Here is a 15,625-nt window from a genome sequence, read left to right as displayed (position 1 = left end):
CATCTGTTTCTTTTCCGTTTTTGTAGAGGAAATGTGTCAGTCGTTCCGTCGCGTCGGTGGTATAACGGTTAGCATAGCTGCCTTCCAAGCAGTTGACCCGGGTTCGACTCCCGGCCGACGCAAGTCATTTTTACATACACCGCCACCCTGGAGTTGGGCGTGGCTTAATGGAAAGTTCCGGAAATACCGCGTTCTCGCGGCCTATTCTTTTACCTCGGGAAGTTCCTATTCCCTCTCGCTTTCATCTGTTTCTTTTCCGTTTTTGTAGAGGAAATGTGTCAGTCGTTCCGTCGCGTCGGTGGTATAACGGTTAGCATAGCTGCCTTCCAAGCAGTTGACCCGGGTTCGACTCCCGGCCGACGCAAGTCATTTTTACATACACCGCCACCCTGGAGTTGGGCGTGGCTTAATGGAAAGTTCCGGAAATACCGCGTTCTCGCGGCCTATTCTTTTACCTTGGGAAGATCCTATTCCCTCTCGCTTTCATCTGTTTCTTTTCCGTTTTTGTAGAGGAAATGTGTCAGTCGTTCCGTCGCGTCGGTGGTATAACGGTTAGCATAGCTGCCTTCCAAGCAGTTGACCCGGGTTCGACTCCCGGCCGACGCAAGTCATTTTTACATACACCGCCACCCTGGAGTTGGGCGTGGCTTAATGGAAAGTTCCGGAAATACCGCGTTCTCGCGGCCTATTTTTTTACCTCTTGAAGTTCCTATTCCCTCTCGCTTTCATCTGTTTCTTTTCCGTTTTTGTAGAGGAAATGTGTCAGTCGTTCCGTCGCGTCGGTGGTATAACGGTTAGCATAGCTGCCTTCCAAGCAGTTGACCCGGGTTCGACTCCCGGCCGACGCAAGTCATTTTTACATACACCGCCACCCTGGAGTTGGGCGTGGCTTAATGGAAAGTTCCGGAAATACCGCGTTCTCGCGGCCTATTCTTTTACCTCGGGAAGTTCCTATTCCCTCTCGCTTTCATCTGTTTCTTTTCCGTTTTTGTAGAGGAAATGTGTCAGTCGTTCCGTCGCGTCGGTGGTATAACGGTTAGCATAGCTGCCTTCCAAGCAGTTGACCCGGGTTCGACTCCCGGCCGACGCAAGTCATTTTTACATACACCGCCACCCTGGAGTTGGGCGTGGCTTAATGGAAAGTTCCGGAAATACCGCGTTCTCGCGGCCTATTCTTTTACCTCGGGAAGTTCCTATTCCGTCTCGCTTTCATCTGTTTCTTTTCCGTTTTTGTAGAGGAAATGTGTCAGTCGTTCCGTCGCGTCGGTGGTATAACGGTTAGCATAGCTGCCTTCCAAGCAGTTGACCCGGGTTCGACTCCCGGCTGACGCCAGTCATTTTTACATACACCGCCACCCTGGAGTTGGGCGTGGCTTAATGGAAAGTTCCGGAAATACCGCGTTCTCGCGGCCTATTCTTTTACCTCGGGAAGTTCCTATTCCCTCTCGCTTTCATCTGTTTCTTTTCCGTTTTTGTAGAGGAAATGTGTCAGTCGTTCCGTCGCGTCGGTGGTATAACGGTTAGCATAGCTGCCTTCCAAGCAGTTGACCCGGGTTCGACTCCCGGCCGACGCAAGTCATTTTTACATACACCGCCACCCTGGAGTTGGGCGTGGCTTAATGGAAAGTTCCGGAAATACCGCGTTCTCGCGGCCTATTCTTTTACATCGGGAAATTCCTATTCCCTCTCGCTTTCACCTGTTTCTTTTCCGTTTTTGTAGAGGAAATGTGTCAGTCGTTCCGTCGCGTCGGTGGTATAACGGTTAGCATAGCTGCCTTCCAAGCAGTTGACCCGGGTTCGACTCCCGGCCGACGCAAGTCATTTTTACATACACCGCCACCCTGGAGTTGGGCGTGGCTTAATGGAACGTTCCGGAAATACCGCGTTCTCGCGGCCTATTCTTTTACCTCGGGAAGTTCCTATTCCCTCTCGCTTTCATCTGTTTCTTTTCCGTTTTTGTAGAGGAAATGTGTCAGTCGTTCCGTCGCGTCGGTGGTATAACGGTTAGCATAGCTGCCTTCCAAGCAGTTGACCCGGGTTCGACTCCCGGCCGACGCAAGTCATTTTTACATACACCGCCACCCTGGAGTTGGGCGTGGCTTAATGGAAAGTTATGGAAATACCGCGTTCTCACGATCTATTCTTTTACCTCGGGAAGTTCCTATTCCCTCTCGCTTTCACCTGTTTCTTTTCCGTTTTTGTAGAGGAAATGTGTCAGTCGTTCCGTCGCGTCGGTGGTATAACGGTTAGCATAGCTGCCTTCCAAGCAGTTGACCCGGGTTCGACTCCCGGCCGACGCAAGTCATTTTTACATACACCGCCACCCTGGAGTTGGGCGTGGCTTAATGGAAAGTTCCGGAAATACCGCGTTCTCGCGGCCTATTCTTTTACCTCGGGAAGTTCCTATTCCCTCTCGCTTTCATCTGTTTCTTTTCCGTTTTTGTAGAGGAAATGTGTCAGTCGTTCCGTCGCGTCGGTGGTATAACGGTTAGCATAGCTGCCTTCCAAGCAGTTGACCCGGGTTCGACTCCCGGCCGACGCAAGTCATTTTTACATACACCGCCACCCTGGAGTTGGGCGTGGCTTAATGGAAAGTTCCGGAAATACCGCGTTCTCGCGGCCTATTCTTTTACCTCGGGAAGTTCCTATTCCCTCTCGCTTTCATCTGTTTCTTTTCCGTTTTTGTAGAGGAAATGTGTCAGTCGTTCCGTCGCGTCGGTGGTATAACGGTTAGCATAGCTGCCTTCCAGGCAGTTGACCCGGGTTCGACTCCCGGCCGACGCAAGTCATTTTTACATACACCGCCACCCTGGAGTTGGGCGTGGCTTAATGGAAAGTTCCGGAAATACCGCGTTCTCGCGGCCTATTCTTTTACATCGGGAAATTCCTATTCCCTCTCGCTTTCACCTGTTTCTTTTCCGTTTTTGTAGAGGAAATGTGTCAGTCGTTCCGTCGCGTCGGTGGTATAACGGTTAGCATAGCTGCCTTCCAAGCAGTTGACCCGGGTTCGACTCCCGGCCAACGCAAGTCATTTTTACATACACCGCCACCCTGGAGTTGGGCGTGGCTTAATGGAAAGTTCCGGAAATACCGCGTTCTCGCGGCCTATTCTTTTACCTCGGGAAGTTCCTATTCCCTCTCGCTTTCATCTGTTTCTTTTCCGTTTTTGTAGAGGAAATGTGTCAGTCGTTCCGTCGCGTCGGTGGTATAACGGTTAGCATAGCTGCCTTCCAAGCAGTTGACCCGGGTTCGACTCCCGGCCGACGCAAGTCATTTTTACATACACCGCCACCCTGGAGTTGGGCGTGGCTTAATGGAAAGTTATGGAAATACCGCGTTCTCACGATCTATTCTTTTACCTCGGGAAGTTCCTATTCCCTCTCGCTTTCACCTGTTTCTTTTCCGTTTTTGTAGAGGAAATGTGTCAGTCGTTCCGTCGCGTCGGTGGTATAACGGTTAGCATAGCTGCCTTCCAAGCAGTTGACCCGGGTTCGACTCCCGGCCGACGCAAGTCATTTTTACATACACCGCCACCCTGGAGTTGGGCGTGGCTTAATGGAAAGTTCCGGAAATACCGCGTTCTCGCGGCCTATTCTTTTACCTCGGGAAGTTCCTATTCCCTCTCGCTTTCATCTGTTTCTTTTCCGTTTTTGTAGAGGAAATGTGTCAGTCGTTCCGTCGCGTCGGTGGTATAACGGTTAGCATAGCTGCCTTCCAAGCAGTTGACCCGGGTTCGACTCCCGGCCGACGCAAGTCATTTTTACATACACCGCCACCCTGGAGTTGGGCGTGGCTTAATGGAACGTTCCGGAAATACCGCGTTCTCGCGGCCTATTCTTTTACCTCGGGAAGTTCCTATTCCCTCTCGCTTTCACCTGTTTCTTTTCCGTTTTTGTAGAGGAAATGTGTCAGTCGTTCCGTCGCGTTGGTGGGATAACGGTTAGCATAGCTGCCTTCCAAGCAGTTGACCCGGGTTCGACTCCCGGCCGACGCAAGTCATTTTTACATACACCGCCACCCTGGAGTTGGGCGTGGCTTAATGGAAAGTTCCGGAAATACCGCGTTCTCGCGGCCTATTCTTTTACCTCGGGAAGTTCCTATTCCCTCTCGCTTTCATCTGTTTCTTTTCCGTTTTTGTAGAGGAAATGTGTCAGTCGTTCCGTCGCGTCGGTGGTATAACGGTTAGCATAGCTGCCTTCCAAGCAGTTGACCCGGGTTCGACTCCCGGCCGACGCAAGTCATTTTTACATACACCGCCACCCTGGAGTTGGGCGTGGCTTAATGGAACGTTCCGGAAATACCGCGTTCTCGCGGCCTATTCTTTTACCTCGGGAAGTTCCTATTCCCTCTCGCTTTCACCTGTTTCTTTTCCGTTTTTGTAGAGGAAATGTGTCAGTCGTTCCGTCGCGTTGGTGGGATAACGGTTAGCATAGCTGCCTTCCAAGCAGTTGACCCGGGTTCGACTCCCGGCCGACGCAAGTCATTTTTACATACACCGCCACCCTGGAGTTGGGCGTGGCTTAATGGAAAGTTCCGGAAATACCGCGTTCTCGCGGCCTATTCTTTTACCTCGGGAAGTTCCTATTCCCTCTCGCTTTCATCTGTTTCTTTTCCGTTTTTGTAGAGGAATTGTGTCAGTCGTTCCGTCGCGTCGGTGGTATAACGGTTAGCATAGCTGCCTTCCAAGCAGTTGACCCGGGTTCGTCTCCCGGCCGACGCAAGTCATTTTTACATACACCGCCACCCTGGAGTTGGGCGTGGCTTAATGGAAAGTTCCGGAAATACCGCGTTCTCGCGGCCTATTCTTTTACCTCGGGAAGTTCCTATTCCCTCTCGCTTTCACCTGTTTCTTTTCCGTTTTTGTAGAGGAAGTGTGTCAGTCGTTCCGTCGCGTCGGTGGTATAACGGTTAGCATAGCTGCCTTCCAAGCAGTTGACCCGGGTTCGACTCCCGGCCGACGCAAGTCATTTTTACATACACCGCCACCCTGGAGTTGGGCGTGGCTTAATGGAAAGTTCCGGAAATACCGCGTTCTCGCGGCCGATTCTTTTACCTCGGGAAGTTCCTATTCCCTCTCGCTTTCACCTGTTTCTTTTCCGTTTTTGTAGAGGAAATGTGTCAGTCGTTCCGTCGCGTCGGTGGTATAACGGTTAGCATAGCTGCCTTCCAAGCAGTTGACCCGGGTTCGACTCCCGGCATACGCAAGTCATTTTTACATACACCGCCACCCTGGAGTTGGGCGTGGCTTAATGGAAAGTTCCGGAAATACCGCGTTCTCGCGGCCGATTCTTTTACTTCGGGAAGTTCCTATTCCCTCTCGCTTTCATCTGTTTCTTTTCCGTTTTTGTAGAGGAAATGTGTCAGTCGTTCCGTCGCGTCGGTGGTATAACGGTTAGCATAGCTGCCTTCCAAGCAGTTGACCCGGGTTCGACTCCCGGCCGACGCAAGTCATTTTTACATACACCGCCACCCTGGAGTTGGGCGTGGCTTAATTGAAAGTTCCGGAAATACCGCGTTCTCGCGGCCTATTCTTTTACCTCGGGAAGTTCCTATTCCCTCTCGCTTTCATCTGTTTCTTTTCCGTTTTTGTAGAGGAAATGTGTCAGTCGTTCCGTCGCGTCGTTGGTATAACGGTTAGCATAGCTGCCTTCCAAGCAGTTGACCCGGGTTCGACTCCCGGCCGACGCAAGTCATTTTTACATACACCGCCACCCTGGAGTTGGGCGTGGCTTAATGGAAAGTTCCGGAAATACCGCGTTCTCGCGGCCTATTCTTTTACCTCGGGAAGTTCCTATTCCCTCTCGCTTTCACCTGTTTCTTTTCCGTTTTTGTAGAGGAAATGTGTCAGTCGTTCCGTCGCGTCGGTGGTATAACGGTTAGCATAGCTGCCTTCTAAGCAGTTGACCCGGGTTCGACTCCCGGCTGACGCAAGTCATTTTTACATACACCGCCACCCTGGAGTTGGGCGTGGCTTAATGGAAAGTTCCGGAAATACCGCGTTCTCGCGGCCTATTCTTTTACCTCGGGAAATTCCTATTCCCTCTCGCTTTCACCTGTTTCTTTTCCGTTTTTGTAGAGGAAATGTGTCAGTCGTTCCGTCGCGTCGGTGGTATAACGGTTAGCATAGCTGCCTTCCAAGCAGTTGACCCGGGTTCGACTCCCGGCCAACGCAAGTCATTTTTACATACACCGCCACCCTGGAGTTGGGCGTGGCTTAATGGAACGTTCCGGAAATACCGCGTTCTCGCGGCCTATTCTTTTACCTCGGGAAGTTCCTATTCCCTCTCGCTTTCATCTGTTTCTTTTCCGTTTTTGTAGAGGAAATGTGTCAGTCGTTCCGTCGCGTCGGTGGTATAACGGTTAGCATAGCTGCCTTCCAAGCAGTTGACCCGGGTTCGACTCCCGGCCGACGCAAGTCATTTTTACATACACCGCCACCCTGGAGTTGGGCGTGGCTTAATGGAAAGTTATGGAAATACCGCGTTCTCACGATCTATTCTTTTACCTCGGGAAGTTCCTATTCCCTCTCGCTTTCACCTGTTTCTTTTCCGTTTTTGTAGAGGAAATGTGTCAGTCGTTCCGTCGCGTCGGTGGTATAACGGTTAGCATAGCTGCCTTCCAAGCAGTTGACCCGGGTTCGACTCCCGGAAGACGCAAGTCATTTTTACATACACCGCCACCCTGGAGTTGGGCGTGGCTTAATGGAAAGTTCCGGAAATACCGCGTTCTCGCGGCCTATTCTTTTACCTCGGGAAGTTCCTATTCCCTCTCGCTTTCATCTGTTTCTTTTCCGTTTTTGTAGAGGAATTGTGTCAGTCGTTCCGTCGCGTCGGTGGTATAACGGTTAGCATAGCTGCCTTCCAAGCAGTTGACCCGGGTTCGTCTCCCGGCCGACGCAAGTCATTTTTACATACACCGCCACCCTGGAGTTGGGCGTGGCTTAATGGAAAGTTCCGGAAATACCGCGTTCTCGCGGCCTATTCTTTTACCTCGGGAAGTTCCTATTCCCTCTCGCTTTCACCTGTTTCTTTTCCGTTTTTGTAGAGGAAATGTGTCAGTCGTTCCGTCGCGTCGGTGGTATAACGGTTAGCATAGCTGCCTTCCAAGCAGTTGACCCGGGTTCGACTCCCGGCCGACGCAAGTCATTTTTACATACACCGCCACCCTGGAGTTGGGCGTGGCTTAATGGAAAGTTCCGGAAATACCGCGTTCTCGCGGCCGATTCTTTTACCTCGGGAAGTTCCTATTCCCTCTCGCTTTCACCTGTTTCTTTTCCGTTTTTGTAGAGGAAATGTGTCAGTCGTTCCGTCGCGTCGGTGGTATAACGGTTAGCATAGCTGCCTTCCAAGCAGTTGACCCGGGTTCGACTCCCGGCATACGCAAGTCATTTTTACATACACCGCCACCCTGGAGTTGGGCGTGGCTTAATGGAAAGTTCCGGAAATACCGCGTTCTCGCGGCCGATTCTTTTACTTCGGGAAGTTCCTATTCCCTCTCGCTTTCACCTGTTTCTTTTCCGTTTTTGTAGAGGAAATGTGTCAGTCGTTCCGTCGCGTCGGTGGTATAACGGTTAGCATAGCTGCCTTCCAAGCAGTTGACCCGGGTTCGACTCCCGGCCGACGCAAGTCATTTTTACATACACCGCCACCCTGGAGTTGGGCGTGGCTTAATGGAAAGTTCCGGAAATACCGCGTTCTCGCGGCCTATTCTTTTACCTCGGGAAGTTCCTATTCCCTCTCGCTTTCATCTGTTTCTTTTCCGTTTTTGTAGAGGAAATGTGTCAGTCGTTCCGTCGCGTCGGTGGTATAACGGTTAGCATAGCTGCCTTCCAAGCAGTTGACCCGGGTTCGACTCCCGGCCGACGCAAGTCATTTTTACATACACCGCCACCCTGGAGTTGGGCGTGGCTTAATGGAAAGTTCCGGAAATACCGCGTTCTCGCGGCCGATTCTTTTACCTCGGGAAGTTCCTATTCCCTCTCGCTTTCACCTGTTTCTTTTCCGTTTTTGAAGAGGAAATGTGTCAGTCGTTCCGTCGCGTCGGTGGTATAACGGTTAGCATAGCTGCCTTGAAAGCAGTTGACCCGGGTTCGACTCCCGGCCGACGCAAGTCATTTTTACATACACCGCCACCCTGGAGTTGGGCGTGGCTTAATGGAAAGTTCCGGAAATACCGCGTTCTCGCGGCCTATTCTTTTACCTCGGGAAGTTCCTATTCCCTCTCGCTTTCATCTGTTTCTTTTCCGTTTTTGTAGAGGAAATGTGTCAGTCGTTCCGTCGCGTCGGTGGTATAACGGTTAGCATAGCTGCCTTCCAAGCAGTTGACCCGGGTTCGACTCCCGGCATACGCAAGTCATTTTTACATACACCGCCACCCTGGAGTTGGGCGTGGCTTAATGGAAAGTTCCGGAAATACCGCGTTCTCGCGGCCGATTTTTTACCTCGGGAAGTTCCTATTCCCTCTCGCTTTCATCTGTTTCTTTTCCGTTTTTGTAGAGGAAATGTGTCAGTTGTTCCGTCGCGTCGGTGGTATAACGGTTAGCATAGCTGCCTTCCAAGCAGTTGACCCGGGTTCGACTCCCGGCCGACGCAAGTCATTTTTACATACACCGCCACCCTGGAGTTGGGCGTGGCTTAATTGAAAGTTCCTGAAATACCGCGTTCTCGCGGCCTATTCTTTTACCTCGGGAAGTTCCTATTCCCTCTCGCTTTCATCTGTTTCTTTTCCGTTTTTGTAGAGGAAATGTGTCAGTCGTTCCGTCGCGTCGTTGGTATAACGGTTAGCATAGCTGCCTTCCAAGCAGTTGACCCGGGTTCGACTCCCGGCCGACGCAAGTCATTTTTACATACACCGCCACCCTGGAGTTGGGCGTGGCTTAATGGAAAGTTCCGGAAATACCGCGTTCTCGCGGCCTATTCTTTTACCTCGGGAAGTTCCTATTCCCTCTCGCTTTCATCTGTTTCTTTTCCGTTTTTGTAGAGGAAATGTGTCAGTCGTTCCGTCGCGTCGTTGGTATAACGGTTAGCATAGCTGCCTTCCAAGCAGTTGACCCGGGTTCGACTCCCGGCCGACGCAAGTCATTTTTACATACACCGCCACCCTGGAGTTGGGCGTGGCTTAATGGAAAGTTCCGGAAATACCGCGTTCTCGCGGCCTATTCTTTTACCTCGGGAAGTTCCTATTCCCTCTCGCTTTCACCTGTTTCTTTTCCGTTTTTGTAGAGGAAATGTGTCAGTCGTTCCGTCGCGTCGGTGGTATAACGGTTAGCATAGCTGCCTTCCAAGCAGTTGACCCGGGTTCGACTCCCTGCCGACGCAAGTCATTTTTACATACACCGCCACCCTGGAGTTGGGCGTGGCTTAATGGAAAGTTCCGGAAATACCGCGTTCTCGCGGCCTATTCTTTAACCTCGGGAAGTTCCTATTCCCTCTCGCTTTCACCTGTTTCTTTTCCGTTTTTGAAGAGGAAATGTGTCAGTCGTTCCGTCGCGTCGGTGGTATAACGGTTAGCATAGCTGCCTTCCAAGCAGTTGACCCGGGTTCGACTCCCGGCCGACGCAAGTCATTTTTACATACACCGCCACCCTGGAGTTGGGCGTGGCTTAATGGAAAGTTCCGGAAATACCGCGTTCTCGCGGCCTATTCTTTTACCTCGGGAAGTTCCTATTCCCTCTCGCTTTCATCTGTTTCTTTTCCGTTTTTGTAGAGGAAATGTGTCAGTCGTTCCGTCGCGTCGGTGGTATAACGGTTAGCATAGCTGCCTTCCAAGCAGTTGACCAGGGTTCGACTCCCGGCCGACGCAAGTCATTTTTACATACACCGCCACCCTGGAGTTGGGCGTGGCTTAATGGAAAGTTCCGGAAATACCGCGTTCTCGCGGCCGATTCTTTTACCTCGGGAAGTTCCTATTCCCTCTCGCTTTCATCTGTTTCTTTTCCGTTTTTGTAGAGGAAATGTGTCAGACGTTCCGTCGCGTCGGTGGTATAACGGTTAGCATAGCTGCCTTCCAAGCAGTTGACCCGGGTTCGACTCCCGGCCGACGCAAGTCATTTTTACATACACCGCCACCCTGGAGTTGGGCGTGGCTTAATGGAAAGTTCCGGAAATACCGCGTTCTCGCGGCCTATTCTTTAACCTCGGGAAGTTCCTATTCCCTCTCGCTTTCATCTGTTTCTTTTCCGGTTTTGTAGAGGAAATGTGTCAGTCGTTCCGTTGCGTCGGTGGTATAACGGTTAGCATAGCTGCCTTCCAAGCAAGCAGTTGACCCGGGTTCGACTCCCGGCCGACGCAAGTCATTTTTACATACACCGCCACCCTGGAGTTGGGCGTGGCTTAATGGAAAGTTCCGGAAATACCGCGTTCTCGCGGCCTATTCTTTTACCTCGGGAAGTTCCTATTCCCTCTCGCTTTCATCTGTTTCTTTTCCGTTTTTGTAGAGGAAATGTGTCAGTCGTTCCGTCGCGTCGGTGGTATAACGGTTAGCATAGCTGCCTTCCAAGCAGTTGACCCGGGTTCGACTCCCGGCCGACGCAAGTCATTTTTACATACACCGCCACCCTGGAGTTGGGCGTGGCTTAATGGAAAGTTCCGGAAATACCGCGTTCTCGCGGCCTATTCTTTTACCTCGGGAAGTTCCTATTCCCTCTCGCTTTCATCTGTTTCTTTTCCGTTTTTGTAGAGGAAATGTGTCAGTCGTTCCGTCGCGTCGGTGGTATAACGGTGGCATAGCTGCCTTCCAAGCAGTTGACCCGGGTTCGACTCCCGGCCGACGCAAGTCATTTTTACATACACCGCCACCCTGGAGTTGGGCGTGGCTTAATGGAAAGTTCCGGAAATACCGCGTTCTCGCGGCCTATTCTTTTACCTCGGGAAGTTCCTATTCCCTCTCGCTTTCATCTGTTTCTTTTCCGTTTTTGTAGAGGAAATGTGTCAGTCGTTCCGTCGCGTCGGTGGTATAACGGTTAGCATAGCTGCCTTCCAAGCAGTTGACCCGGGTTCGACTCCCGGCCGACGCAAGTCAGTTTTACATACACCGCCACCCTGGAGTTGGGCGTGGCTTAATGGAAAGTTGCGGAAATACCGCGTTCTCGCGGCCTATTCTTTTACCTCGGGAAGTTCCTATTCCCTCTCGCTTTCACCTGTTTCTTTTCCGTTTTTGTAGAGGAAATGTGTCAGTCGTTCCGTCGCGTCGGTGGTATAACGGTTAGCATAGCTGCCTTCCAAGCAGTTGACCCGGGTTCGACTCCCGGCCGACGCAAGTCATTTTTAAATACACCGCCACCCTGGAGTTGGGCGTGGCTTAATGGAAATACCGCGTTCTCGCGGCCTATTCTTTTACCTCGGGAAGTTCCTATTCCCTCTCGCTTTTATCTGTTTCTTTTCCGTTTTTGTAGAGGAAATTTGTCAGTCGTTCCGTCGCGTCGGTGGTATAACGGTTAGCATAGCTGCCTTCCAAGCAGTTGACCCGGGTTCAACTCCCGGCCGACGCAAGTCATTTTTACATACACCGCCACCCTGGAGTTGGGCGTGGCTTAATGGAAATACCGCGTTCTCGCGGCCTATTCTTTTACCTCGGGAAGTTCCTATTCCCTCTCGCTTTCATCTGTTTCTTTTCCGTTTTTGTAGAGGAAATGTGTCAGTCGTTCCGTCGCGTCGGTGGTATAACGGTTAGCATAGCTGCCTTCCAAGCAGTTGACCCGGGTTCGACTCCCGGCCGACGCAAGTCATTTTTACATACTCCGCCACCCTGGAGTTGGGCGTGGCTTAATGGAAAGTTCCGGAAATACCGCGTTCTCGCGGCCTATTCTTTTACCTCGGGAAGTTCCTATTCCCTCTCGCTTTCACCTGTTTCTTTTCCGTTTTTGTAGAGGAAATGTGTCAGTCGTTCCGTCGCGTCGGTGGTATAACGGTTAGCATAGCTGCCTTCCGAGCAGTTGACACGGGTTCGACTCCCGGCCGACGCAAGTCATTTTTACATACACCGCCACCCTGGAGTTGGGCGTGGCTTAATGGAAAGTTCCGGAAATACCGCGTTCTCGCGGCCTATTCTTTTACCTCGGGAAGTTCCTATTCCCTCTCGCTTTCACCTGTTTCTTTTCCGTTTTTGTAGAGGAAATGTGTCAGTCGTTCCGTCGCGTCGGTGGTATAACGGTTAGCATAGCTGCCTTCCAAGCAGTTGACCCGGGTTCGACTCCCGGCCGACGCAAGTCATTTTTACATACACCGCCACCCTGGAGTTGGGCGTGGCTTAATGGAATGTTCCGGAAATACCGCGTTCTCGCGGCCGATTCTTTTACCTCGGGAAGTTCCTATTCCCTCTCGCTTTTATCTGTTTCTTTTCCGTTTTTGTAGAGGAAATTTGTCAGTCGTTCCGTCGCGTCGGTGGTATAACGGTTAGCATAGCTGCCTTCCAAGCAGTTGACCCGGGTTCGACTCCCGGCCGACGCAAGTCATTTTTACATACACCGCCACCCTGGAGTTGGGCGTGGCTTAATGGAAAGTTCCGGAAATACCTAGTTCTCGCGGACTATTCTTTTACCTCGGGAAGTTCCTATTCCCTCTCGCTTTCACCTGTTTCTTTTCCGTTTTTGTAGAGGAAATGTGTCAGTCGTTCCGTCGCGTCGGTGGTATAACGGTTAGCATAGCTGCCTTCCAAGCAGTTGACCCGGGTTCGACTCCCGGCCGACGCAAGTCATTTTTACATACACCGCCACCCTGGAGTTGGGCGTGGCTTAATGGAAAGTTCCGGAAATACCGCGTTCTCGCGGCCTATTCTTTTACCTCGGGAAGTTCCTATTCCCTCTCGCTTTCATCTGTTTCTTTTCCGTTTTTGTAGAGGAAATGTGTCAGTCGTTCCGTCGCGTCGGTGGTATAACGGTTAGAATAGCTGCCTTCCAAGCAGTTGACCCGGGTTCGACTCCCGGCCGACGCAAGTCATTTTTACATACACCGCCACCCTGGAGTTGGGCGTGGCTTAATGGAACGTTCCGGAAATACCGCGTTCTCGCGGCCTATTCTTTTAACTCGGGAAGTTCCTATTCCCTCTCGCTCTCACCTGTTTCTTTTCCGTTTTTGTAGAGGAAATGTGTCAGTCGTTCCGTCGCGTTGGTGGTATAACGGTTAGCATAGCTGCCTTCCAAGCAGTTGACCCGGGTTCGACTCCCGGCCGACGCAAGTCATTTTTACATACACCGCCACCCTGGAGTTGGGCGTGGCTTAATGGAAAGTTCCGGAAATACCGCGTTCTCGCGGCCTATTCTTTTACCTCGGGAAGTTCCTATTCCCTCTCGCTTTCATCTGTTTCTTTTCCGTTTTTGTAGAGGAAATGTGTCAGTCGTTCCGTCGCGTCGGTGGTATAACGGTGGCATAGCTGCCTTCCAAGCAGTTGACCCGGGTTCGACTCCCGGCCGACGCAAGTCATTTTTACATACACCGCCACCCTGGAGTTGGGCGTGGCTTAATGGAAAGTTCCGGAAATACCGCGTTCTCGCGGCCTATTCTTTTACCTCGGGAAGTTCCTATTCCCTCTCGCTTTCATCTGTTTCTTTTCCGTTTTTGTAGAGGAAATGTGTCAGTCGTTCCGTCGCGTCGGTGGTATAACGGTTAGCATAGCTGCCTTCCAAGCAGTTGACCCGGGTTCGACTCCCGGCCGACGCAAGTCAGTTTTACATACACCGCCACCCTGGAGTTGGGCGTGGCTTAATGGAAAGTTGCGGAAATACCGCGTTCTCGCGGCCTATTCTTTTACCTCGGGAAGTTCCTATTCCCTCTCGCTTTCACCTGTTTCTTTTCCGTTTTTGTAGAGGAAATGTGTCAGTCGTTCCGTCGCGTCGGTGGTATAACGGTTAGCATAGCTGCCTTCCAAGCAGTTGACCCGGGTTCGACTCCCGGCCGACGCAAGTCATTTTTAAATACACCGCCACCCTGGAGTTGGGCGTGGCTTAATGGAAATACCGCGTTCTCGCGGCCTATTCTTTTACCTCGGGAAGTTCCTATTCCCTCTCGCTTTTATCTGTTTCTTTTCCGTTTTTGTAGAGGAAATTTGTCAGTCGTTCCGTCGCGTCGGTGGTATAACGGTTAGCATAGCTGCCTTCCAAGCAGTTGACCCGGGTTCAACTCCCGGCCGACGCAAGTCATTTTTACATACACCGCCACCCTGGAGTTGGGCGTGGCTTAATGGAAATACCGCGTTCTCGCGGCCTATTCTTTTACCTCGGGAAGTTCCTATTCCCTCTCGCTTTCATCTGTTTCTTTTCCGTTTTTGTAGAGGAAATGTGTCAGTCGTTCCGTCGCGTCGGTGGTATAACGGTTAGCATAGCTGCCTTCCAAGCAGTTGACCCGGGTTCGACTCCCGGCCGACGCAAGTGATTTTTACATACACCGCCACCCTGGAGTTGGGCGTGGCTTAATGGAATGTTCCGGAAATACCGCGTTCTCGCGGCCGATTCTTTTACCTCGGGAAGTTCCTATTCCCTCTCGCTTTCATCTGTTTCTTTTCCGTTTTTGTAGAGGAAATTTGTCAGTCGTTCCGTCGCGTCGGTGGTATAACGGTTAGCATAGCTGCCTTCCAAGCAGTTGACCCGGGTTCGACTCCCGGCCGACGCAAGTCATTTTTACATACACCGCCACCCTGGAGTTGGGCGTGGCTTAATGGAAAGTTCCGGAAATACCGCGTTCTCGCGGCCTATTCTTTTACCTCGGGAAGTTCCTATTCCCTCTCGCTTTCATCTGTTTCTTTTCCGTTTTTGTAGAGGAAATGTGTCAGTCGTTCCGTCGCGTCGGTGGTATAACGGTTAGCATAGCTGCCTTCCAAGCAGTTGACCCGGGTTCGACTCCCGGCCGACGCAAGTCATTTTTACATACACCGCCACCCTGGAGTTGGGCGTGGCTTAATGGAACGTTCCGGAAATACCGCGTTCTCGCGGCCTATTCTTTTACCTCGGGAAGTTCCTATTCCCTCTCGCTTTCACCTGTTTCTTTTCCGTTTTTGTAGAGGAAATGTGTCAGTCGTTCCGTCGCGTTGGTGGTATAACGGTTAGCATAGCTGCCTTCCAAGCAGTTGACCCGGGTTCGACTCCCGGCCGACGCAAGTCATTTTTACATACACCGCCACCCTGGAGTTGGGCGTGGCTTAATGGAAAGTTCCGGAAATACCGCGTTCTCGCGGCCTATTCTTTTACCTCGGGAAGTTCCTATTCCCTCTCGCTTTCATCTGTTTCTTTTCCGTTTTTGTAGAGGAATTGTGTCAGTCGTTCCGTCGCGTCGGTGGTATAACGGTTAGCATAGCTGCCTTCCAAGCAGTTGACCCGGGTTCGACTCCCGGCCGACGCAAGTCATTTTTAAATACACCGCCACCCTGGAGTTGGGCGTGGCTTAATGGAAATACCGCGTTCTCGCGGCCTATTCTTTTACCTCGGGAAGTTCCTATTCCCTCTCGCTTTTATCTGTTTCTTTTCCGTTTTTGTAGAGGAAATTTGTCAGTCGTTCCGTCGCGTCGGTGGTATAACGGTTAGCATAGCTGCCTTCCAAGCAGTTGACCCGGGTTCAACTCCCGGCCGACGCAAGTCATTTTTACATACACCGCCACCCTGGAGTTGGGCGTGGCTTAATGGAAAGTTCCGGAAATA

The 15,625-nt window shown here is 51.5% G+C and overlaps 59 non-coding genes across 59 annotated transcripts; all 59 read left to right on the top strand.

The window, feature by feature from the left end:
- Positions 1-50: 50 nt before the first annotated feature.
- Trnag-ucc (transfer RNA glycine (anticodon UCC)) lies at positions 51-122 on the top strand. Its single transcript has one exon. It is a non-coding gene; the product is annotated as a tRNA-Gly (tRNA).
- Positions 123-292: 170 nt separating this feature from the next.
- Positions 293-364, top strand: Trnag-ucc (transfer RNA glycine (anticodon UCC)). Its single transcript has one exon. It is a non-coding gene; the product is annotated as a tRNA-Gly (tRNA).
- A 170-nt stretch (positions 365-534) lies between these two features.
- Positions 535-606, top strand: Trnag-ucc (transfer RNA glycine (anticodon UCC)). The gene has a single exon. It is a non-coding gene; the product is annotated as a tRNA-Gly (tRNA).
- Positions 607-776: 170 nt separating this feature from the next.
- Trnag-ucc (transfer RNA glycine (anticodon UCC)) lies at positions 777-848 on the top strand. The gene has a single exon. It is a non-coding gene; the product is annotated as a tRNA-Gly (tRNA).
- A 170-nt stretch (positions 849-1,018) lies between these two features.
- Trnag-ucc (transfer RNA glycine (anticodon UCC)) lies at positions 1,019-1,090 on the top strand. Its single transcript has one exon. It is a non-coding gene; the product is annotated as a tRNA-Gly (tRNA).
- Positions 1,091-1,260: 170 nt separating this feature from the next.
- Trnag-ucc (transfer RNA glycine (anticodon UCC)) lies at positions 1,261-1,332 on the top strand. Its single transcript has one exon. It is a non-coding gene; the product is annotated as a tRNA-Gly (tRNA).
- Positions 1,333-1,502: 170 nt separating this feature from the next.
- Trnag-ucc (transfer RNA glycine (anticodon UCC)) lies at positions 1,503-1,574 on the top strand. The gene has a single exon. It is a non-coding gene; the product is annotated as a tRNA-Gly (tRNA).
- A 170-nt stretch (positions 1,575-1,744) lies between these two features.
- Positions 1,745-1,816, top strand: Trnag-ucc (transfer RNA glycine (anticodon UCC)). The gene has a single exon. It is a non-coding gene; the product is annotated as a tRNA-Gly (tRNA).
- A 170-nt stretch (positions 1,817-1,986) lies between these two features.
- On the top strand, positions 1,987-2,058 carry Trnag-ucc (transfer RNA glycine (anticodon UCC)). The gene has a single exon. It is a non-coding gene; the product is annotated as a tRNA-Gly (tRNA).
- Positions 2,059-2,228: 170 nt separating this feature from the next.
- Positions 2,229-2,300, top strand: Trnag-ucc (transfer RNA glycine (anticodon UCC)). The gene has a single exon. It is a non-coding gene; the product is annotated as a tRNA-Gly (tRNA).
- A 170-nt stretch (positions 2,301-2,470) lies between these two features.
- Trnag-ucc (transfer RNA glycine (anticodon UCC)) lies at positions 2,471-2,542 on the top strand. Its single transcript has one exon. It is a non-coding gene; the product is annotated as a tRNA-Gly (tRNA).
- Positions 2,543-2,712: 170 nt separating this feature from the next.
- Trnag-ucc (transfer RNA glycine (anticodon UCC)) lies at positions 2,713-2,784 on the top strand. The gene has a single exon. It is a non-coding gene; the product is annotated as a tRNA-Gly (tRNA).
- A 170-nt stretch (positions 2,785-2,954) lies between these two features.
- Trnag-ucc (transfer RNA glycine (anticodon UCC)) lies at positions 2,955-3,026 on the top strand. The gene has a single exon. It is a non-coding gene; the product is annotated as a tRNA-Gly (tRNA).
- A 170-nt stretch (positions 3,027-3,196) lies between these two features.
- On the top strand, positions 3,197-3,268 carry Trnag-ucc (transfer RNA glycine (anticodon UCC)). Its single transcript has one exon. It is a non-coding gene; the product is annotated as a tRNA-Gly (tRNA).
- A 170-nt stretch (positions 3,269-3,438) lies between these two features.
- Trnag-ucc (transfer RNA glycine (anticodon UCC)) lies at positions 3,439-3,510 on the top strand. Its single transcript has one exon. It is a non-coding gene; the product is annotated as a tRNA-Gly (tRNA).
- Positions 3,511-3,680: 170 nt separating this feature from the next.
- Trnag-ucc (transfer RNA glycine (anticodon UCC)) lies at positions 3,681-3,752 on the top strand. Its single transcript has one exon. It is a non-coding gene; the product is annotated as a tRNA-Gly (tRNA).
- Positions 3,753-4,164: 412 nt separating this feature from the next.
- Positions 4,165-4,236, top strand: Trnag-ucc (transfer RNA glycine (anticodon UCC)). Its single transcript has one exon. It is a non-coding gene; the product is annotated as a tRNA-Gly (tRNA).
- Positions 4,237-4,648: 412 nt separating this feature from the next.
- Positions 4,649-4,720, top strand: Trnag-ucc (transfer RNA glycine (anticodon UCC)). The gene has a single exon. It is a non-coding gene; the product is annotated as a tRNA-Gly (tRNA).
- Positions 4,721-4,890: 170 nt separating this feature from the next.
- Trnag-ucc (transfer RNA glycine (anticodon UCC)) lies at positions 4,891-4,962 on the top strand. Its single transcript has one exon. It is a non-coding gene; the product is annotated as a tRNA-Gly (tRNA).
- Positions 4,963-5,374: 412 nt separating this feature from the next.
- Positions 5,375-5,446, top strand: Trnag-ucc (transfer RNA glycine (anticodon UCC)). The gene has a single exon. It is a non-coding gene; the product is annotated as a tRNA-Gly (tRNA).
- Positions 5,447-5,616: 170 nt separating this feature from the next.
- Positions 5,617-5,688, top strand: Trnag-ucc (transfer RNA glycine (anticodon UCC)). The gene has a single exon. It is a non-coding gene; the product is annotated as a tRNA-Gly (tRNA).
- Positions 5,689-5,858: 170 nt separating this feature from the next.
- Positions 5,859-5,930, top strand: Trnar-ucu (transfer RNA arginine (anticodon UCU)). Its single transcript has one exon. It is a non-coding gene; the product is annotated as a tRNA-Arg (tRNA).
- A 170-nt stretch (positions 5,931-6,100) lies between these two features.
- Positions 6,101-6,172, top strand: Trnag-ucc (transfer RNA glycine (anticodon UCC)). Its single transcript has one exon. It is a non-coding gene; the product is annotated as a tRNA-Gly (tRNA).
- Positions 6,173-6,342: 170 nt separating this feature from the next.
- Positions 6,343-6,414, top strand: Trnag-ucc (transfer RNA glycine (anticodon UCC)). Its single transcript has one exon. It is a non-coding gene; the product is annotated as a tRNA-Gly (tRNA).
- Positions 6,415-6,826: 412 nt separating this feature from the next.
- Positions 6,827-6,898, top strand: Trnag-ucc (transfer RNA glycine (anticodon UCC)). Its single transcript has one exon. It is a non-coding gene; the product is annotated as a tRNA-Gly (tRNA).
- Positions 6,899-7,068: 170 nt separating this feature from the next.
- On the top strand, positions 7,069-7,140 carry Trnag-ucc (transfer RNA glycine (anticodon UCC)). The gene has a single exon. It is a non-coding gene; the product is annotated as a tRNA-Gly (tRNA).
- A 412-nt stretch (positions 7,141-7,552) lies between these two features.
- Trnag-ucc (transfer RNA glycine (anticodon UCC)) lies at positions 7,553-7,624 on the top strand. The gene has a single exon. It is a non-coding gene; the product is annotated as a tRNA-Gly (tRNA).
- A 170-nt stretch (positions 7,625-7,794) lies between these two features.
- On the top strand, positions 7,795-7,866 carry Trnag-ucc (transfer RNA glycine (anticodon UCC)). Its single transcript has one exon. It is a non-coding gene; the product is annotated as a tRNA-Gly (tRNA).
- A 170-nt stretch (positions 7,867-8,036) lies between these two features.
- On the top strand, positions 8,037-8,108 carry Trnas-uga (transfer RNA serine (anticodon UGA)). The gene has a single exon. It is a non-coding gene; the product is annotated as a tRNA-Ser (tRNA).
- A 411-nt stretch (positions 8,109-8,519) lies between these two features.
- Trnag-ucc (transfer RNA glycine (anticodon UCC)) lies at positions 8,520-8,591 on the top strand. Its single transcript has one exon. It is a non-coding gene; the product is annotated as a tRNA-Gly (tRNA).
- A 170-nt stretch (positions 8,592-8,761) lies between these two features.
- Trnag-ucc (transfer RNA glycine (anticodon UCC)) lies at positions 8,762-8,833 on the top strand. The gene has a single exon. It is a non-coding gene; the product is annotated as a tRNA-Gly (tRNA).
- A 170-nt stretch (positions 8,834-9,003) lies between these two features.
- Positions 9,004-9,075, top strand: Trnag-ucc (transfer RNA glycine (anticodon UCC)). The gene has a single exon. It is a non-coding gene; the product is annotated as a tRNA-Gly (tRNA).
- A 170-nt stretch (positions 9,076-9,245) lies between these two features.
- Positions 9,246-9,317, top strand: Trnag-ucc (transfer RNA glycine (anticodon UCC)). The gene has a single exon. It is a non-coding gene; the product is annotated as a tRNA-Gly (tRNA).
- A 170-nt stretch (positions 9,318-9,487) lies between these two features.
- Trnag-ucc (transfer RNA glycine (anticodon UCC)) lies at positions 9,488-9,559 on the top strand. The gene has a single exon. It is a non-coding gene; the product is annotated as a tRNA-Gly (tRNA).
- A 170-nt stretch (positions 9,560-9,729) lies between these two features.
- Trnag-ucc (transfer RNA glycine (anticodon UCC)) lies at positions 9,730-9,801 on the top strand. The gene has a single exon. It is a non-coding gene; the product is annotated as a tRNA-Gly (tRNA).
- Positions 9,802-9,971: 170 nt separating this feature from the next.
- Positions 9,972-10,043, top strand: Trnag-ucc (transfer RNA glycine (anticodon UCC)). The gene has a single exon. It is a non-coding gene; the product is annotated as a tRNA-Gly (tRNA).
- A 170-nt stretch (positions 10,044-10,213) lies between these two features.
- Trnag-ucc (transfer RNA glycine (anticodon UCC)) lies at positions 10,214-10,289 on the top strand. Its single transcript is given in 2 exon segments — positions 10,214-10,250; positions 10,255-10,289. It is a non-coding gene; the product is annotated as a tRNA-Gly (tRNA).
- A 170-nt stretch (positions 10,290-10,459) lies between these two features.
- Positions 10,460-10,531, top strand: Trnag-ucc (transfer RNA glycine (anticodon UCC)). Its single transcript has one exon. It is a non-coding gene; the product is annotated as a tRNA-Gly (tRNA).
- Positions 10,532-10,701: 170 nt separating this feature from the next.
- On the top strand, positions 10,702-10,772 carry Trnag-ucc (transfer RNA glycine (anticodon UCC)). Its single transcript has one exon. It is a non-coding gene; the product is annotated as a tRNA-Gly (tRNA).
- Positions 10,773-10,942: 170 nt separating this feature from the next.
- On the top strand, positions 10,943-11,014 carry Trnag-ucc (transfer RNA glycine (anticodon UCC)). The gene has a single exon. It is a non-coding gene; the product is annotated as a tRNA-Gly (tRNA).
- Positions 11,015-11,184: 170 nt separating this feature from the next.
- On the top strand, positions 11,185-11,256 carry Trnag-ucc (transfer RNA glycine (anticodon UCC)). The gene has a single exon. It is a non-coding gene; the product is annotated as a tRNA-Gly (tRNA).
- Positions 11,257-11,416: 160 nt separating this feature from the next.
- Trnag-ucc (transfer RNA glycine (anticodon UCC)) lies at positions 11,417-11,488 on the top strand. Its single transcript has one exon. It is a non-coding gene; the product is annotated as a tRNA-Gly (tRNA).
- Positions 11,489-11,648: 160 nt separating this feature from the next.
- Trnag-ucc (transfer RNA glycine (anticodon UCC)) lies at positions 11,649-11,720 on the top strand. The gene has a single exon. It is a non-coding gene; the product is annotated as a tRNA-Gly (tRNA).
- Positions 11,721-11,890: 170 nt separating this feature from the next.
- On the top strand, positions 11,891-11,962 carry Trnag-ucc (transfer RNA glycine (anticodon UCC)). The gene has a single exon. It is a non-coding gene; the product is annotated as a tRNA-Gly (tRNA).
- Positions 11,963-12,132: 170 nt separating this feature from the next.
- On the top strand, positions 12,133-12,204 carry Trnag-ucc (transfer RNA glycine (anticodon UCC)). Its single transcript has one exon. It is a non-coding gene; the product is annotated as a tRNA-Gly (tRNA).
- A 170-nt stretch (positions 12,205-12,374) lies between these two features.
- On the top strand, positions 12,375-12,446 carry Trnag-ucc (transfer RNA glycine (anticodon UCC)). The gene has a single exon. It is a non-coding gene; the product is annotated as a tRNA-Gly (tRNA).
- A 170-nt stretch (positions 12,447-12,616) lies between these two features.
- Positions 12,617-12,688, top strand: Trnag-ucc (transfer RNA glycine (anticodon UCC)). Its single transcript has one exon. It is a non-coding gene; the product is annotated as a tRNA-Gly (tRNA).
- A 170-nt stretch (positions 12,689-12,858) lies between these two features.
- Trnag-ucc (transfer RNA glycine (anticodon UCC)) lies at positions 12,859-12,930 on the top strand. The gene has a single exon. It is a non-coding gene; the product is annotated as a tRNA-Gly (tRNA).
- Positions 12,931-13,100: 170 nt separating this feature from the next.
- Trnag-ucc (transfer RNA glycine (anticodon UCC)) lies at positions 13,101-13,172 on the top strand. The gene has a single exon. It is a non-coding gene; the product is annotated as a tRNA-Gly (tRNA).
- Positions 13,173-13,342: 170 nt separating this feature from the next.
- On the top strand, positions 13,343-13,413 carry Trnag-ucc (transfer RNA glycine (anticodon UCC)). Its single transcript has one exon. It is a non-coding gene; the product is annotated as a tRNA-Gly (tRNA).
- Positions 13,414-13,583: 170 nt separating this feature from the next.
- Positions 13,584-13,655, top strand: Trnag-ucc (transfer RNA glycine (anticodon UCC)). The gene has a single exon. It is a non-coding gene; the product is annotated as a tRNA-Gly (tRNA).
- Positions 13,656-13,825: 170 nt separating this feature from the next.
- Positions 13,826-13,897, top strand: Trnag-ucc (transfer RNA glycine (anticodon UCC)). Its single transcript has one exon. It is a non-coding gene; the product is annotated as a tRNA-Gly (tRNA).
- A 160-nt stretch (positions 13,898-14,057) lies between these two features.
- Positions 14,058-14,129, top strand: Trnag-ucc (transfer RNA glycine (anticodon UCC)). The gene has a single exon. It is a non-coding gene; the product is annotated as a tRNA-Gly (tRNA).
- Positions 14,130-14,289: 160 nt separating this feature from the next.
- Positions 14,290-14,361, top strand: Trnag-ucc (transfer RNA glycine (anticodon UCC)). The gene has a single exon. It is a non-coding gene; the product is annotated as a tRNA-Gly (tRNA).
- A 170-nt stretch (positions 14,362-14,531) lies between these two features.
- Trnag-ucc (transfer RNA glycine (anticodon UCC)) lies at positions 14,532-14,603 on the top strand. The gene has a single exon. It is a non-coding gene; the product is annotated as a tRNA-Gly (tRNA).
- A 170-nt stretch (positions 14,604-14,773) lies between these two features.
- Positions 14,774-14,845, top strand: Trnag-ucc (transfer RNA glycine (anticodon UCC)). Its single transcript has one exon. It is a non-coding gene; the product is annotated as a tRNA-Gly (tRNA).
- A 170-nt stretch (positions 14,846-15,015) lies between these two features.
- Positions 15,016-15,087, top strand: Trnag-ucc (transfer RNA glycine (anticodon UCC)). The gene has a single exon. It is a non-coding gene; the product is annotated as a tRNA-Gly (tRNA).
- A 170-nt stretch (positions 15,088-15,257) lies between these two features.
- On the top strand, positions 15,258-15,329 carry Trnag-ucc (transfer RNA glycine (anticodon UCC)). The gene has a single exon. It is a non-coding gene; the product is annotated as a tRNA-Gly (tRNA).
- A 160-nt stretch (positions 15,330-15,489) lies between these two features.
- Trnag-ucc (transfer RNA glycine (anticodon UCC)) lies at positions 15,490-15,561 on the top strand. The gene has a single exon. It is a non-coding gene; the product is annotated as a tRNA-Gly (tRNA).
- The last annotated feature ends 64 nt before the right edge of the window (positions 15,562-15,625 follow it).

The sequence above is a fragment of the Argiope bruennichi genome, chromosome 4 (assembly GCF_947563725.1).
Source record: "Argiope bruennichi chromosome 4, qqArgBrue1.1, whole genome shotgun sequence".
NCBI classification, from domain to species: Eukaryota; Metazoa; Arthropoda; class Arachnida; order Araneae; family Araneidae; genus Argiope; species Argiope bruennichi.
Note: the sequence above shows the minus strand (reverse complement) of the source record. Positions and strands in the feature narration are given on the sequence as shown.